This window comes from Otolemur garnettii, unplaced genomic scaffold (genome assembly GCF_000181295.1).
Source record: "Otolemur garnettii isolate 467f Iridium unplaced genomic scaffold, OtoGar3 scaffold00006, whole genome shotgun sequence".
NCBI lineage: Eukaryota > Metazoa > Chordata > Mammalia > Primates > Galagidae > Otolemur > Otolemur garnettii.
Window position 1 is genome coordinate 21,974,637 of NW_003852401.1, and position 5,322 is coordinate 21,979,958.

Genomic DNA, 5,322 nt, shown 5'->3' on the forward strand with positions numbered 1-5,322 from the left:
AGAAGAAATTAAACAAAGAAATACTAGACTTAAACCTGACCCTAGAACAAATGGACTTTACAGACCTCTACAGAACATTTCACCCTAAGAAAACTGAATATACGTTCTTCTCATCAGTCCACAGGTCACCCTCCAAAATAAATCATATCCTAGGACACAATAGCAACAGGAATCCTCATACTCAAACAAAGTCATGGAAACTAAATAATCTTAGGCTGAATGATAGCTGGGTCATAGACAAGATTAAGAAGGAAATCACCAAATTTTTGGAACAAAATGATAACGAAGACTCTTATCATCAAAACTTGTGGGATACTGCAAAGGCAGTCCTAAGAGGGAAATTTATAGCATTGGAAGCCTTCATCAAGAAATGAGAAAGAGGAAGCCAACAACTTAATGGATCATCTCAAGCAACAGAGAAAGGAAGAACATTGCAACCCCAAACCCAGCAGAAGAAAGGAAATAACCAAAATTAGGGCAGAATTAAATGATCTTGAAAACAAAAGAATCATTCAGAAGATCAACAGAACAAAAAGTTGGTTTTTTGAAAAGATTAGCAAAATTGATAAACCTTTGGCCAACCTAACCAGAAATGGAAAAGTAAAATCTCTGATATCATCTATCAGAAACAACAAAGAAGAAATAACAACAGACACTTCAGAAATTCAAAAATCCTCAATGATTACTACAAAAATATCTATTCCCAAAAATATGAAAATCTGAAAAGGAAACACATCAATACCTGGAAGCACGCCATCTTCCTAGACTCAACCAGAAAGAATTAGAAATCTTGAATAGACCTATATCAATCATTGAAATAGCATCAACAATATGAAATCTCCCAAAAAACAAAAGTCTGGGAACAGATGGCTTCACATCTGAATTCTATCAAACCATTTAAGAGGAATTAGTACCTATATTATACAACGTTTTCCAAAGCATAGAAAAAGAAGGAATACTTCCCAATGCATTCTATGAAGCAATTATCACCCTGATACCCAAACCAGGAAAGGATCAAACAATGAAATAAAATTATAGACCAATATCATTAATAAATATCGATGCAGATATATTCAATAAGATCTTAGCAAACAAAATATAACAACACATCAAAAAAATTATACACCATGATCAAGTTAGTCTTATTCCAGGGTTACAGGAGTGTTTCAACATACGCAAATCTATATAAAAATAATACGTCACATCAATAAAATAAAAAAACAAGACCATATGATTCTCTCAAGTGATACAGAAAAAGCCTTTGATAACATCCAGAGTCCTTTCATGATCAGAACACTGAAGAAAATTGGCATAGAAAGGACATTTCTTAAACTGATAGAGGCCATCTACAGCAAACCCACAGCCAATATCATATTGAATTGGTGTAAAATTGAAAACATTTCCACTCAGATCAGGAAAGAGACAAGGATGCCCACTGTCTCCACTGCTACTCAAGATAGTGATGGAAGTCTTCGCCATTACAATCAGGCAAGAAACGGTGACCAAGGGTATCCAAATAGGGTCAGAGAAGATCAAACTCTCACTCTTTGCTGATGATATGATCCTATACCTGGAAAATTCCAGGTACTCAACTTCAAAATTCTTAAAGGTGATCAAGGAATACAGGAGGGTCTCAGGGTACAAAATCAATACTTACAAGTCAGTAGCTTTTATGTATGCCAATAACAGTCAAGCTGAAAATATAGTCAAGGACTGTATTCCTTTTACAATAGTGCCAAAGAAGATGAAATATCTGGGAATTTACCTAACAAAGGACATAAAGACTTCTATAAAGAGAACTATGAATCTCTGACAAAAGAAATAGCTAAAGAGAACTATGAAACTCTGAGAAGAGAAATAGCTAAAGATATCAACAAATGGAAAAATATACTGTGCTCATGGCTGGGAAGAATCAACATTGTTAAAATGTCCATACTATCCAAAGCAATCTACAGATTTAATGCAATCCCTATTAAAGAGCCATTGTAATGCTTAAAGAACTTGAAAGAATAGTACTTTGTTTTATATGGAATTAGAGAAAACTCTGAATAGCAAATACATTACTCAAAAATAAGAACAAATCAGGAGGTATCACATTACCAGACTTCGGGCTATACTATAAATCTATATGATCAAAATAGCATGGTACTGGCACAAAAACAGAGCAGTAGATTTATGGAACAGAATAGAGAACCAAGAGACGAACCCAGCTACTTATTGTCATTTGATCTTTGACAAGCCTATCAAAAATATTCAGTGGGGGAAAGACTCCCTATTTAACCAATGGTGCTGGGTGAACTGGCTGGCGACCTGTACAAGACTGAAACTGGATCTCCACTGTTCACCATTAACAAAAATTGATTCTCACTGGATAAAAGATTTAAACTTAAGACATAAAACTACAAAAATACTAGAAAAGAGTGAATGAAAAACACTTGAAGAAATTGGCCTGGGAGAATATTTTATGAGGAGGACCCTCCCCCCCCCACCCGCCCCAGGCAATTGAAGCAACACCAAAAATACATTAGTGGGATCTGATCAAACTAAAAAGCTTTTGCACAGCCAAGAGCACAGTAAATAAAGCAAGCAAACAACCTTCGGAATGGGAGAAGATTTTTGCTGGTTATGCTTCTGACAAAGCTCTAATAACTAAAATCTACAAAGAACTCAAACTAATCAATAAGAAAAGAATAAATAACCCCATTTCTATGTGGGCGAGAGACTTGAACAGAAACTTCTCTGATGAGGGCAGGCACATGGCCTACAAACACATGAAAAAATGCTCATCATCCTTAATCATCAGAGAAATGCAAATCAAAACCATTTTGAGATATCATCTAACTCCAGTAAGACTAGCCCACATTACAAAATCCCAAAACTATAGATGTTGGCATGGATGCAGAGAAAAGGGAATGCTTCTACACTGCTGGTGGGAATGCAAAGTAATATGACCTTTTTGGAAAAAAGTTGAGAGAACACTCAAGGAACTAAAAGTAGACCTACCACTTGACCCTGTAATTCCTCTACTAGGTATATACCCAGATGATCAAAAATTATTTTACAACAAAGACATTTGCACCAAATGTTTATTGCAGCCCAATTCATAATAGCCAAGACATGGAAACAGCCCAAGTGCCCATCAACCCATGAATGGATTAACAAATTGTGGTATATGTGCACCATGGAATACTATGCAGCCATAAAGAAGATGGAGATATCACATCTTTTATGTTTACCTGGATGGAGCTGGAACATATTCTACTTAGTCAAGTATCTCAAGAATGGAAATAAAAGTATCGAATGTACTCAATACTACTATGAAATCAATATATAACCACCTATACACTCATATGAATGGTAAAACATAATTATAGCCCAGAAACTAAGAGGAGAGAGGGGGGAGGGGAGGGGAGGATATGGGAGGAGGGAGGGCATTTGGGGGGCCTCACCTAATGTGCATGATGCAATGGTACATTTCAAAACTATTAATAAATGAGTATAATTGTGATGGATATTTACTTATTTCTATGTAAGCATTTCACATTGTATATCAAAGCAGTACCCTGAAGTCCATAAATGCATCAATGTACAAAGTTATGATTTAATAAAAAATAGTAATTAAAAATAATAAAACAGTAAAGTAAAATTAAATAGCTTTCAGTTTTTGAAATTATTAAATACATAGTAGTTAGATTTTCAAAAAACAATGTATATTTGTAAGTATATCTAACTGACATTTCTTGAATGCAGTCCCATTTGATTACGTAAATTAATGTGGCCTTCCAACATTGAAAGGTTCCCCAACTCCTCACCTGGAGTTTCCTTCCCTTATCAACATGGCTATCCCCAGTTTCTGTGCTCACTTGAGTTTCTGTTACTCTTTTCATGTACACTGGCACTTTCTTTTACTTTCTTTTGCTAAAAACATAGTTGTTTATTCATTGTTGCTTTGGCTGTTGCAGTGGTGGCCCTGTAATTCCTCTACTAGGTATATACCCAGATGATCAAACTGGGTATAGTTTAGTGTCTTGCTGACATTATTCTCCCAATATTTCTTAAAGTCTTCCCAAAAAATAGAGCTGGAGGGAATACTTCCTAATACATTTTCTTAGGTTAGCATCACCTTGATGTCAAAGCCAATCAAAGACAACACGGAAACAGAAAACTATAGGCCAATATCTCTGAACATCAAACATTATAGAAAAATCCTCTATAAAATATTAGCAAATCAAATTTAAGAACACATCAAAAAGATTATACATTATGACCAAGTAGGATTTATCCTTGGCCTACAAGCCTGGTTTAATATACGGAAATCAATCTCTGTGCCTTCTACCTAAATTTTACTGTAAACCTACTCTTAAAAATAAAGCCTCATTTTAAAAAAAAAAAAAAGAATGAAATACTGACATGTTATAATGTTAATGAACGTTAATGAACCTACAAAACTACCATGCTAATAAAAGAAGCCAAACAAGTGCTTGCTTCAGCAGCACATATACTAAAACTGGAATGATACAGAGAAGATTAGCATGGCCCCTGCGCAAGGATGACACGCAAATTCGTGAAGTATTCCGTATTAAAAAAAAAGAAGAAGAAGCCAAACAACAAGAGTACGTACTGTGTGATTTCATATATATGAAACATTCAGAACAGCTAGAGATAAACACATAGAGACAGAAAGCAAAGTAACAGCTGCCACAGGCTGGGAGTAGGGAGGAATGGTGAGGGACCACTTAATGTGGTTGGGATAATGAAAACGTTTTGAAACTAGATGGAGATGATGGTTGCATAACATTCTGAATTTGCTTAATGCCACCAAATTGTACACTTTTAAGTAGTTAATGTCAAATGAATTTTACTTCAATTAAAATATATATAGTAACATGAAAAACATTTATAATTTTAAATGAAAATGCAGGATAAGTTTACAAAGAATCTCCTACTTTCATACATAATTAGTTTCATAAAATGTCCATAAAAGTTAAATAGGAAATTGTATAGGTTATAAAAGTGGGTTGGTTTATTTCATCAAAGCTAAAAATATGGTGAATTTCCCATTATATCTTCCCTTTAGACATAATCTCTAGGATATTTTTGTTTAAATGGTATTAAATTTCATGAGACTCATGCTTATCACTAGTATATTAACTTTATTTTCCATTTTCTATGAAAATTTATAAAACTATAAATGTAAAAGTTTGAATTGAAAAAATAATTACCAAGAACTTTGGTACAAGCAGTATTTATCCCCGTTCAATAGTTTGAAATGCTTCCACCTTGGTTAGTAATCTAAAATCCAAATGCTGTCTGTGGATATCA

General features: G+C 34.3%; 1 non-coding gene across 1 annotated transcript; it reads left to right on the forward strand.

Moving 5' to 3' along the window:
- Positions 1–4,477: 4,477 nt before the first annotated feature.
- Positions 4,478–4,584, forward strand: LOC111722942. The gene has a single exon (XR_002771568.1). It is a non-coding gene; the product is annotated as a U6 spliceosomal RNA (small nuclear RNA).
- Positions 4,585–5,322: the final 738 nt, after the last annotated feature.